Source organism: Camelus dromedarius, chromosome 5 (assembly GCF_036321535.1).
Source record: "Camelus dromedarius isolate mCamDro1 chromosome 5, mCamDro1.pat, whole genome shotgun sequence".
In the NCBI taxonomy this organism is placed as follows: domain Eukaryota; kingdom Metazoa; phylum Chordata; class Mammalia; order Artiodactyla; family Camelidae; genus Camelus; species Camelus dromedarius.
The window spans coordinates 36,175,930-36,189,831 of record NC_087440.1 but is presented as its reverse complement, the minus strand read 5'-3'; the positions used below and the strand labels follow the sequence as shown (position 1 = coordinate 36,189,831).

The window sequence follows — 13,902 nt, the reverse complement described above, 5'->3', positions numbered from 1 at the left end:
TAGCTGGGTATGGTGCTAGTCAATAACATCTGGGCTGAGCCTGCCCACATGTAGACACACAGTTAGGCACACATTACATTGTCAAGCTTCTCTGCCATTTGTTACTTCTCCAGTGCTACTCATTTCGTTATTCATTTGTTTGATTTTTTGACTCAATTCACAACATAGGGTCATGAAATCAAACAAATAGGAGTATCTGAAACTTAATATCACTCCTTGTTTTGATTTTAGTCTGAAAATTATGTTTTTATGTGTTTATTTTGGAGATGAAATTTTAAAGATAGAAAATGGTAATTATAAGAAAAAGAGTAAAATGTGCTCTCTTTGAGGCAGAAAGTGCAGCACTTAGAACAAGACAATGGCCTCCATTCTCTGACTGACAGGTGGATATCACATTAGATGAAAATGATAAAGGATTTAGTGGACTGAAGAATCACTTCCTCTTGACAGTGCCCTGACCCTTGACCTCTGGCCTAACTCTTCTTGGCTTCACTAACACAGGGTAATTGTCACAGGTGTAGGATAAAAGACATCTCTACAGAAGCTACCAATGGTCCGAGATTTATTTCTTTTGATGGCCACACATGTACTGTTGAGATAAACCATAAGTTCTGACCTTCGCTGACCTGTAAGGACATGAACATTTACCCACAAGAAAGCAACATTCCAAATACAGGGAGCTTTCTTTACTCTTGGGCTTGAGGATCACGATCGTAATAGGGAGGGTACATGCATCCAGGCAAACTGATGGTAAATATGTTATTGTCATTACCCGGAAAACATGTCACACACAGAATTGTGATACGGATCTAATAAAGGATGCTCTATCCACAACAGACTCCCTGAATTTTTCTAATTATTAGTAAACTCTTACTGTGTCATACACTGGAAGTGTGTCCTGTTCTGAAATGATTCTTTTGTGTTTATATGCTAATCACTTTCTTCAAAGGAAATCGGTTCTTTGAGTTTCATTTAAATGTTCTGAAGGTAGTAGCTTTAAGAGTACTTAGGGATGATGCAGTAACAATTGTGATTTCTTATGAAAGTGAACGCTTTCTCCTGTGTGAGAATGTATTGTATCCTCCTTTTTTAGCAACACGAGGAAGAAATTCAGAAAGCACAGTGAAGCACAATGAGTTATGCAAATCCATATTATAACCGGAGAATATTACAAGGGAAAACCAAATGACTATAAAGTGAAGTCAGTATAGTCACAGACCCATGGTTTTAAAACCTGCATGAGAATGAACATTGCTGGTAAAATGAAAATGACTTCACATTTCATTAAAATGAAGTCAAAGCAGGAACCTGGCAGTGTTTTCAAAATGTTGTATCTTGAAGGAAACAGTCAACTTTTCAGACACTTGGCACAATAAAAAGGTGTATTTCATTCTCCTGTTTCTTCAAAGGTGTAATACTAGAATCATCCCAATGTTTGTTACTCAATATGAAGAAAGCAGAACAATTTCCTCTCCATAATAGATGTCCAGGATCCAGTTTCTATTGAAAACTATGTAAAAGGTGTAAATCACCTTTAAATTCATTGAGGGTTCTTATTCAGGTCATAGGTCTTGCCCTTCAGCAGTTTTCTTACCCACAGCATGCTTTGATGATATAAAATTATTTGTAAGCTTTAGGTTAGTCAGTTGAAGAAAATGCAAGGATTGTGTTTATCTTAAAGTGATACTATAGGTAAACTACTTCAGTTGGTTCAGTAAAGGTGTAGCGAGACTCATCTGTTTCCAAAATATGACATTTTTTATTAAATCATGAAAGGAAGGGATTACAATCATGAGACTTATTGTCATGCATACTTGCTATAACAGTAATGCCTTCTTCCCAGACGACCATCTTTTCAAATGTGATGAGATCATCAGGTAACAGTGCAGGACATGAAGGCTTAGCACACTGTGTTGTTAGCACATTAAAAAAAGAAATTGCTGGGATAATTAACAACTACCTATTTGTCTGTGGGATGCATTCATTATGGCTCTACAAATTGGAGGTCTCCAAAATCTGTGCAATAAAATTTACTCTTTGTTCAGGAAGTTCCCCTTGGATTTGGGGAAAATTCTGGTTTGCTGTGTCTATTGTAATTGTGACAGGCAGTTGACATGTCTCATAGTCTAAATGTAGTGGCAAGCAGGGGGTGGCACAATGATGAAAAACTGCCATTCATTCTTGTGCAAAGGAAAGGTGTTTCTTAGCATATTCCAACCTATGTTCAGACTAGAGTTGGGTCTCTGGGGTTGAAGGTCAAATCTGTGAGGTCAAAGCTATTTCTTGTCAATCTTCGTTCACTAATGACACATGAATTGGAAATTAGAACAAAGTACGTAAAACGAATAGCCAGAAGGTGAGTGTCTGTTTTATTACTCAGAAGAGCTGGGAAATCTGGCCAATTGTTGCCCTATGTGGCTTGAATGACAGTTGTTAAGTTGAAAAAGGGACAGTGTGATGGGAATGCCACTTTAAATCTCAATTACCTCCTCCACTCCAATCAGCTTGGTAGAGCTTTAATGAAGTGCAATTCTCTGTCCTTTTCCTCATACTTCTATCTCTAGAATAAGCCTCACATTCAAGTTTGACAGCAGTACAATCAGTTTTCCATTCATCACTGGCCCTGTTTTAACCCTGCTGAAAAAGGGCCTAATGTACGTGGCAGTGATGGCAATTAGGCAGAAAAGTAATATTAGAAACAGACAAAAGCCTGAGTCTTTTAGCATTACAGGTGTTTTTTTTTTTTTTTGGTTTTTTTTTTTTAGCCTGTTCTAGACATAAAGGAATAGGCAGTGTTGTTAAGTTCCCTTCTTCAGTCTTCTCTTAAGCTGAAAGTCCAACGATTTCAAGATTCAATTAATTAGAGACATGGCGAGCCAAAGAACAAGGTAAAAGCTAAGTTCTTTCTAACTGAAGACACACTTAGTAATTGGCCCCTTATTAAAATGGATATCTTCTGGGTGTATGTTTAATAAGGTTGATAAAAACTCGTCATTTCCTCATTAGGATAGCATGTGAATACACTGTGTGTGTAGAAAAGAAATCTTAAAGAGAACAAACAGGAAAATATCAATCTGTTCAATATAGGAATGTAAAACATAAAAATTGAAAACTTGAACTATAACTTTTAGAGATGAGGATATTAAATGCAGTGTGTGTGTGTGTGAATGAGTGGGTAAGCTGAATTTTTTTTTTAAGAGAAGTCTTGGCTCTTCAATCAGTTTATCTTGGGATGCAAAATATTTAAGCATTTGAATTTATAACCCGGATCAATGGTATTTACTGTGACTTTTTTTTAAAACCATAAAGATGGATGACACATTTAAATGGCTTTCTCATAGGAAAACAAATGCAAGCTTTCAAAATCTATACGTTCCTGTCTGCATGCGGAAGAACCCATGTGATAATCATGCCTGTATCTTTGCACAGAAAAGTCACTTGTATGTGTTTAGGTACACACACGTATTGTTTTATCTAATTGTATTTGTAAATACGCCCATGCTAGAGTGTGAATTCTTAGAAAAGATAAAAAGTTCGTAGATTTTGGTGCATGCGTCTGATTGTTATGTATGTTTTCCTAACGGTTCTTTTTATGCCAATTTTTAAAAATGTCAGCCAGGTTGGGGTGTTTTTTTGTTTGGTTTTGTTTGATAGATTCCACAGGAACATGTGGCATCGGGTGTAAGGATCTTGTTTAAGAGAATGGAGGCTTGGAGGGAGGGAAAAAAAAAAAACACAGATGCAGCAATTAGGCGGCTCTTGCTGCTCATTGGGGAGGTGACACAAGTGGGTGATAGTGGCTTTCACCTCTCACACTCCCTTCTCTCCTGCCTGATTCCTGGAACAATCCCTGTCAGAAACACTCTTTGAAAAAGGCTGCATTAGACAATGGCTCTTCACCCTTATTTTACGCTGTAAGTAGTGGAGCAGAATGCTGTAAGGGGCTGAAAACAAGGCGTAATCTGAGAAAGACGCGCAGGCATTGTTATAACTGTGAAAACCAGAAGAGCCCCTTTCAGAGCCGTGACTGAAAGTGCTCGGAAGACCTTTAGTCCTTTGCACTCTCCCAATCACCAATTAGACAAACATTAACATCAATTAAGCTGTTATACGGCACAGGTTCCATATAATTACCTTAATGGGTTGACGCTTTCTTTAGCAGCAATTTCTTAAACAAACTTCATCTTTTGTGCAACAGGCTAAGAAAATTTTCAGCAGGGAGCATTTCCTTTTGTCAAGTTTTCTAAAGAGACAGCTGAATTGTTCTATTTAACAACAAACACCTTCACTAAGGACCCTCGTCTTGTCCCCGTTCCCACCATATTTGACTACTAGGCTCAAAGCTTATTAACCATCAGAGACAAAAAAACGGACTGGCCAGGGGAGCCCAGACACATGCAGGGCGGGCAATACACAAAGGACCAGTGAGTCTGGCACCGGTTTGCAAGCAGACCCTCGGAGAAAGCACCAATTGAATTAGTTGCCTATTTAGTATCCAAAGCGCCAGATCCGTCCTTACCAAAAGCACAAAGAAAATGAAATAGAAAAACAGGATCTTGCTCATAAAACAAGACAAATCTGTCTAATTTATTTTGTACCAGTAAGTGCTAATTAAATGCAAGCTACTCAGATTCTTCCTGTTCCTGCCTCACCTAATTCGCTTAGAATCACGACAATGCCAGTCTGATTTTTCCCCCTGTTTAACAAACATTCATTTGAAATGTACTCAAATACAGCTATAAAAATACAACCCTTATATCACTTCTATTTTTATTTTATATAAAGTCCATGTGTTTTTACTCTGTTGTGAAATTATTTGGGGGGGGGAGGGAAAAAGCTCTTGGCAGAAACAAGTCCTTAAACTCTCCTTGTGCATCGTAAGGAATAAACAACTTGAGATGCATATAATGAACTATAATTGTTTCTCCCCCACCCCCCAGGGTTGGAGTAATGTATGTAACCAAATTTCACAGCAATTCATGAAAAGTCAGAAGCCTAACTCTTCTAGCCACAGTTTTTAAAGCAGACCATAGTGAAAAAAAGAAACAAATATAAAATACACACTAAATACTTACACCAAACCAAAGTCTTTAAAATGCTTTTCCTGCCCCCACTCATCTCTCTCTCTCTCTCTCTCTTTTTTTGGGGGGGTGGTTCTTTCACATTCCTACTGCTCATTCATTTTCACATACCTGACTATAACAATATCCTCGGAAACAGGCAATTCATTTTACATCTTTAAGGTCAGGGCTTGGGCTCCAAAGACAAGTGTTTGCTCCTTTTAGTCCTGCTCTTGTGAACTCTCAACACCTTTTTGGGTCAAAAGCTCAAGGCTACAAAATTAAAAGATGACAAATTTATGTTTAGATTTTTAACCTCAGGCCACTGTTGCCCATGACCAAAAGATTTTACAGGAAAGAATTCTAGAACAGAAGCATACACAGTTACAAAATGTTAGTTCTCAATTGTATCACCATGAATTAACATTTGAAAAAAGTTGCCTATATCAGAGATCAATTTATCTGCAAGCTCTAATCTGTAACATATTTACTGAAGAGCTTTATAATCATAAAATTCAGTTTACTCTTTCTTAAATTCTGCCTCAGTAAACCTGTTATTTACAGTGATGTTCTCCATTCCAATGTTTGTCTATTATTTATTAGAAATAGTTCTTTTTTACTCAGCTTGTAATTTTCATTCACACTGATTTGATTAGAAAATGTATTTTGAGTCTTCCTGGATGACGACCTTGGTGTCTGGTGACATCACTTCAAATATAATATTGTTTTATGCTACTTTCTTTATTGGTTATTGCTGTCTGCTTTAGCACAAATACAGCTACAAACTGGGAAAGTCACAAATAAATGTGGGAAGCCCAAGTAAAGAGTTTCCATCACTGAATTTTCTCACATTGCAGTTCAGCCACTCATGATACACTAGGAATGTGTAAGATTATATCAGGAGAGGCCTGATCATGGTAGATAACCTTAGAACATTTAATTTATAATTAAAGAAGCATTGATCTTAAAAAAAAAAAACTAAACTATTCCTTTGTAAAGCACCACCTGAGAATTCTACAAATTTGTATCCTCCTTAAAACTTTTACGTGTGACAGATATAATTGGGTGTAATAAGGAGGGACAGGATGCCAGGTGGCAAAGTCACCTCTGTAATCACAAAGGAAATGTGTGCAGAGCCTGAGCTACCTTTTCCTAATTTCTAGTATTAGGAATGAGTCTGTGATGTATGAATGGATTTTTTTTTTCCATTCAACATACGAGGCAAAGATATGAATAAAGTAAATGTTCGCTTTTTTGACACCCATATCAAACTGAAAACACCTCAATCAACTGTTGGATGGATTTGGCATAATTATTGATACACTTTGCAGGATTTTAAGAGTGAGGATTCAGTGCTCACATACCGCATTGGAAATGAACACAACTTATCAAGTAGAGTTCTGACATGTGTGACTCTTAGTATCATTTTGGAAGTGAAATAACCTGTCAGATTGTAAAATGTGTTAACAACTGGATGGTTAAGTGGCAGGGACAGGAAGAGAGGACATGGGCTTGGTTTGAGATTCTGTTCTGGAGTAGAGTCCCCGACTGCCAGCAACAAAAGTTTTCCCCTGGGGGTTCTGAACAAAAATTCTATAGCAGAATAAATAAACTACTACACAGTTAGATTATCTTAACTAGCATCTGCAATCTTCCCTACAATAGCCATTTACTGATGTCTTTCCAAATACATTAGAAGTGGCAGAGGATTTATTTTGCCTTTGAAGAGTACTTATAACCCTTCACTCATTCAACAAATATTTAAGTTTCGACTATGAGCCAGGCATTCTTTTCTAAGTACATTATCAAAGTCAAATAGTACAAAATGCCTAACATCCTTTTATTGGAGATGTCTTAACTTTAAATGGATTAAAGCAACTTATATAGAAGGCATAGACCAAAAAAAAGTCTGCTTCTCTTAGACTTTATGCAGCTCTTCGTCCTGATTAATTTATGTCAGGTACCTGATGCACAGTAGGTGCGTCAAATGTGGAGCTCTATTAATATCTACATATTCCAACCCTAGTTGATTTTTTGGTGTGTGAAGTTGTCTAGCAGAAAGAAGTCCTCTGACCACGGCCATCGTTCATTTGTACTAGTCTCATTGCCATCTATGACAGTGGTTTATTTTAAGGGGCTATAATACATTTTTTGTTTGATTTCAAAATATGTTTTCCTTATTCTTCCCATCACTCACATTCCTTCTGGAAAAAAGTGGGAGGGCAGTGTATGTGGGGTAGGGTGGGTGGGTGGTATTGAGAGATGGCTCAGCATTTATTTTTGAAGTTAGAGCTTAAACGACTTGTGTATGTGTGTATATGTTACACTTCAGAATGAATTGGAATCTCCCAAAATGAGAGTTAGAGACTACAGCTCTTCAAGGGGAAAATAATAGAATCGGTAGCAATGAAACCTAGCCTAGAAACAGCTTCCTTTTTGAGGACAGGGAGTTGTTCAGCACCCATGTTGCTAAGTTTCCGTGGTCCTGAGCAGGACTCTGGGTACCACTGGGACCACTGCAGTAGTGAAGTGCTTCAGAGATTCAAGTATGGTTAAAACTGTGTTCCGAAGGAACTCAGAACCCAGGGCCTGGACTGCCACTGCAGGTTTATATCATATCTCTTGGCAATTTCCTGCTTCTTGAGGAAATTTTGGCCATCCATTAATGCTAAAAGTTGGTGGTTAAGTCCCTTTTTTCAACTATGAGGAACCATAATACCTGTGATTCGTAATTACTTAAAAAATAGGTAATCATTACGTGCAGTGGACCGAAAGGGAGATACAGCCTAGGAACACTCACTTAAGGGCAAAAAATAATTTCATTCCAAAATTGATCCCCTTGATTTCAAGTAAATTTCAGTCAGTATATTTATATTCCCATCTATATCCATCTACATGAGCTCTCTTTTGTCTACCTATCAGTTTCTTGGATTATTATAGTAAAAATGTACCCTCTATTAAAATTAATACAGGAAAAATGTACTCTCAATTAAACATAATGGCAGATTGTACTCATTAAGTGATATGTACAAACCCACACCTTGACGAGTACAAAGAAGTGGTGTTACTACTGAGATATTTGGAATTGCTAATATAATTCTGGCACTTCCAGTATTCTGAATATACATAGATATAAAAGGGCAAGTCCTTAGAACCTCTGGGAAGGAGGGAAGCATTTTCATTCAGAATGTCGAGGATAAAATGAATAGGCAAAGTCTGCCGTAAACGTACAAAAATCTCCTTGGAAATTCCCTGCCCCCTCTCCCCCAGAGTATTTCACAGTTGACATTAGTGAAAGGAAGGTTCTTATTGCAAAGGGTGTTTTTTTTCAAGCTGTCTATATGTGCACATCATTTCTGTGATCCCCAAATCACATACATTTTATAAGCCTTTCACTTTTACCCAGGCTCTTCAATAGAAGCTATATTGTGTAACATACCCTCAGTATGTTAGATTTGGAATGCACTTCCAGCGTTTAACCTAATTTTTCCATATTTTACTTTCAGCTGTGTTCGTCTTTCTATTCTGAGTAAGAATGCAATGAAAACCTGGTGAATTGTATTTTTAATACTTCAGAATTGTGCGTCATCTTTCTAATGTAGTATTTAAAACCCAAACACAACTGCAGTCAGTTCATCAACAATCAGTCCTGGATGGTTTTGTGCTTTATTTCCAAAATGCAAACATGTTTCTGCTCTCAGATGAAGTATTGCCAATGTGCCAAGTATTCGTTCATCCTCATGAAATTTAAAAAAAAAAAAAAAAAAAAAGTCTTCATAACCCAGTTCTTTAAAGGTCCTATATAATGTTGGGCTTTTGGATTTTAGGGGTGGGGAAAGTTCATCTGATTGATTGGCTTCCCGTTTAGTTAACTTGATAGGGCCTAAATTCCTCAGAGTTTCTAAAGCTACCCTGTCGTGTGTGATCTTTTTAATGGTTCAGCCTGGTTAACAAACACTATTTCCGCATTGTGCATCCCTGTCTATAGGAGAGGCCAAAGCCTTTCATTCAAACTCTGGAAAGTTTCCTCATCATTTGCAGGTGGCGGGGTAAACAGGGAAGATTAGGGGTGTGTCGTGGGCCATGTCATTCCCCAGTGCCCCTCCTCCTCCCTTTATGATGAAAGAGTGACAAGAGAAGACTAGGGGACTTGGGGAGGGTTAGTGCAGAGAGTGTGGACCAGGGTGGCGTGAGTAAGGAAGATGAAAATAATGGAGAAAGTGAAATGAGGGAATACTGGGAAATACGGTAAGAAAAATAGGTACAACCAAAAGGGCTCGGTAGCCTCTGTATCCACAGCTTGTTTGTTTTGCTTTTGACAAGGTGTTATGAAAAATGTGCATGAGGTCAATTAGAGGTATCCCAAATTTTAAAAAGGAAAGAAAGAAGGGGAAAAATCTCCTTTCCTTTCTAACCCCCTGCCCTTGTTATTTTGGTACAGTGCCTCAGGAAAGGATTATGACACAGTGGCCTTGCTTTTTATAAATGCATCATCTTTTCTTATATAAATATTAAGTACATTTGACTTTTTGGGTGTCACACAATTAGCAAATTAGCTGTTCACTTAGAGTATTCATCTAGGTTTTATAATACTTTCCCCACCTTAATTTTAGAATATTACTTGCAAAGGGAAAAATTTCCCTCTTTTTTATTGCACTCATTGAAATCCCTTCTCCTAATGCTAGGCTATGGGGTTAACAGTGGCAGTTAGTTCTGTCATCAGAATATCAGCACTTTGAATGGAATTTTGAAAATTACAGAGACCGTGTGGGCCTTATAGCAGAATCAACCATTCTCTCTATGCGATAAATGCACTCTCATTTTGAAGCTTATGCATTCCCTTTAATATAGCCCCCTTCCAGTTTAACTGATTGCGTGTATTACAAGTGTGAGGCAGAAATTAGAAACTTCCTTGAAGGTTTCAGATTTTGTGCGCACTATTTGAGAAGTTGAATAACTTTTTTCTGTTTTTTATATATGAGATTTAGTGAATTGAGCTTATGTTTTAAGAAGTAAAATAAACTGTTCAACTTCCATGGGTAAGCATGAAATACAATATCCATGTCCAAGAGAATCCAGCGGTATGATTAAGGGCTTTCAATTCCACATTTAAAGTATCCTAATTCTTTCTAATACAGTATACTTCCCAAATGCAGTATTCCAAGCATGACATTCAGAGAGGCCCAGATGCTGTGTGGCAACTCTCTGGAACAGCCGTGTTGAAAATTTGCCAAAGGGCTGTCATCTCTGTAGTCGTTGACTAATGAATCTTGGGTTATTTGAAGGTGAAGTAGAGGCCATTTTATTTTAGTCCATTTCTTCTACACTTTGTCATGATTTGCCCATTGGGAAAAAAAAGTATCTATTCTCCAGCAAATCCCAGAGCAGATCCAAGGGCTCCGCCAGAGAGAGTCAGCCTTCTGTTGCTAGCGGCTAGGGGGTACTCAAGAGAAGCCCAGGGTGCCATTCTGGAGGACTGGAGGGTAACTTGAACACAGCTCTAGTGTTTTGTCCATCGCACCCATTAAGAGAGTTGTACGATGGTATTTCATTTTTCGTGTTGAATATTCAGCTCCAGGAGTCACCTTATATTGGTAATGAGACCTTTCCTAAGGTCCTCCTCTTAAAAAAAGCTGGCGCTGCAGAAAACAGTCATAGAAGTTCATGCATTTCCATCTGTTTCTCCAAATATAGATGTTTCTTTACTTGTCACGTTATTAATCCTCTACTTAATATCACACTCAAGCCGAAACCTAATTATATGAGTCCAGAACAACAGCATAATATTATGAAGACAAGTGCATATATTACTTAAAGTCCCAGAGATGGTTTTAAAGGTTTATATAACTTGGAATCACCATTTTGAATAGCATTGGTAAAATTATGAAAAGGAGTTCTAGGATCAAAGCACAATGGCATGTTAATTTCATAATAAAATGGGATCCTGCAACTGTAATTAATATCCATCTCAGTAGCTGTGGGTCATTATCTAGTTTAATTCAATTATTCTTGATTAAATAGAGTTAATCCATTGCAGGTATCAGGGAACAAATTTGTGGCAATTTACAGTGGATAGACTTATTAAAGATATATAGTGAGGAGTATTTTATTTAACATATTCATACTAGCTTAGTTTTAGAATTTAGAGACCATGATCTGCTCTGGCAGCACACACACGTGCACACACACCCTGTGGTTAGTTCATTTCTTGCTACTTTTACAATCAGTTGCTGCTTTGGTGAAAGCCTAAAGCTTAATCCATCAAGAGCCATTCAGAACAAAACAAACAAACAGAGCTTTAACCACTTCAGTGACAGCAGTGCAGAACCAACAAGCAGCCGTCTTAGAAAACCCTCGCAATTTTAGGATCAATAGCCTCACACTGGATGCTCCTAAGTGATGAAAGCTAGAACATTTGCGCTGCCAGGTTTTGGAGAATAAAACAAAACACAAAAGTGTCTGGGAAAGATAACTTGATAAGTTTAGTTTGGAAATACCTATGTAGTCCAGAGGACTGACTTAAGTTCTGCTAGCAGTCCCGATGAAAACAAACTAATTTAAACATCCCTTGAGGCTGCAATTTTTACTTGTGTCTTGAAAGTTGAAACTGTTAAAGTATCTTTTCATCTTTTTCCAAGTTATACTACTTACAACTTTATTATTACTACTTCCAATAAATGTAAGTGAGTATCTACCCATCCATCTATCCACCTATTTCTTTGAAAACAAATCTTATCTAATGTCTTTATATTAACATATTTAGAAGAATGTTATAGTCTACTTAATTCAAGGCTGTGGTTTCAACAATAAAACTAACAAATACATTCACATAGAGAGGAGCAAAAACAAACACTTTTTCCCCCCACAAGATTAAAAGCCTGTTCATTTCCTTTTAGAATTATTCCATTGTATATTATCCTTTGTAAAAAACCCATTAGCTTCTTTTATACATCCTCGAGTCTTAAATAATACACCAGTGCTGCAGAATATGTTTCATGGAAAAAAATCTACTGTCATTCCACAGAATAAGAAAGGCCTCCTACATCTTTTGTATTCATTACATTATCCTTTTCATTTTCACCGATAATCGTGAAGTACTGTATCTCTCTAGTTACAGTTTTTAAAATGCCTTTACGTTTATAGTTAATTATAAACTCAGTAATGAAATAGGAGTATTATTTATTAGTTATCTCAAAATGTCAGCTGGTTAAACTTTACCCACAAATTATCTAAAGGCATTAAATTACATACCTTCATAGGTAGTCAACAGACACTGTTGGGATTGCCTGAAGTATGTTTACAAGTTAATTTGTTTATTGAATATTGTCTACTCATTTACATTTCTGCTTTTTTTTTTTTTAAGCAGATCCTCACTGATGAAATAGACTTAATATAAGAAACTTATAAAAGAAATTCTTTTGGTTTTAAAAATAAGAATCAGATCAAAAGCAAAATAGTCTCTTTGCTGAAATGTTATAAAGGAACATTGACCATCAACATTTTACAGACGAAAGAAATAAATTACCCTGCAATACCATTAAAATGCATGATTTTCCTGTGTGTCAGGAATGCTGTGCAGTTTTGTCTGGATTCATTAAGGCACTCACTGCCTAAGTGCGTTGCCAACCGGGATGTGGGTGGCTGTAATGGCAGCCTGGAGGTTTGTATGGCAAACAAGTATGGCACTGTTAAAAAAAAAAAAAATCCTTCTCTCACCCTACAGATACCTGTTCGGAGAGCTCGGGAGGCATTTCCATAGGCTCATTGTCAAGTGAATGTTAAAGCCCCCATTCACTGGGAAGCGAAGGTAAGTCTGAAAACTGCACTGAAGGAAAAGGAAACGGGGTGGTGGGAGGGGGTGAAATCACCTAGCATTGAAGCAGCCTAACCAAGTGACAGACACGTAGACAACTCTGATGCTGCCAGAACAACACTCTGCACAGCCCACCAGCAAGCAATTTGTCACTGCGACAAGAATATCCTCCGCAATTTGGCATCAGGGTCCTTGGACAGCCAACTGCGCCTGTACGGCACGAGACGTGCTGTGTGGCAACGGGGAAGATGGGAACCAAGGTTCTCGTTATTATGTCCAAATTGTGTTATTTTACGAAAAACATTACCTTTTGTCATGATCAACATAGAGAGAGAACAGTAGTAATTGATAATAACTGGGGGCAAGCCAGACAACAAAGGGGGAATAATGTGTTCTGGGGTGTTTTTGAGGTACCCTGTGTCGTGAGAAGATTTCAGGATGTTTGCTCGGTTGGTCTGGTATTTTCCGGCACACTCCCACAGTGTTTCATAGAAATAATGAGTCCATAGGTGCAAGAAGGCACTGGGAAGATTTTTTGGTAGTAAACCATCTGCTGTCAGCAGAACATAGTCTTTGCTTTTAGACTTTACGTGTTTGTATATGGCGTGTTGATTAATATGTCGCTGAGTGCAAATCCTTTCTTGCTGGTATGATTTGAAGGACAAAGGATCCAAGGTAAGTTGGGTTGTAAATGTGCAAAGGAAAGACCCTTTACTCTTTACATTGCTACCCGGGTAATCTATTATAAAAGTGCAGTAAAGGAGAGAAGCCAGGGGCATAGGATAAAGGTATCTGATAAATAAGCAAGTAGTGTTCCCCTTGCCAATTACTTGGCATCTTACTTTGTAATTAATGCCACAGTAATGAAAAAAGTGGTAGGCACGAAGATTGGGCCTTTTGTGCATTCTATACAGAACCAAGCACTCATAAAAATCTAGCTCAAAGCTAGCCTAGTTTGGCTCTCTCCACAATCGAAACTTGCTTGAGAATTAGAACAATCCCATGGGGGTTGTGTGTGTGTACGTGTGT

The 13,902-nt window shown here is 37.7% G+C and overlaps 1 long non-coding RNA gene across 1 annotated transcript in view; it reads left to right on the top strand.

The window, feature by feature from the left end:
• Positions 1-13,902, top strand: part of LOC116153500 (uncharacterized) — a 177,501-nt gene that overhangs the window by 60,242 nt on the left and 103,357 nt on the right. Inside the window, exon 7 of the long non-coding RNA XR_010381136.1 lies at positions 12,784-12,867. This is a non-coding gene — a long non-coding RNA (uncharacterized LOC116153500). The remainder of the gene's footprint in view (positions 1-12,783; positions 12,868-13,902) is intronic.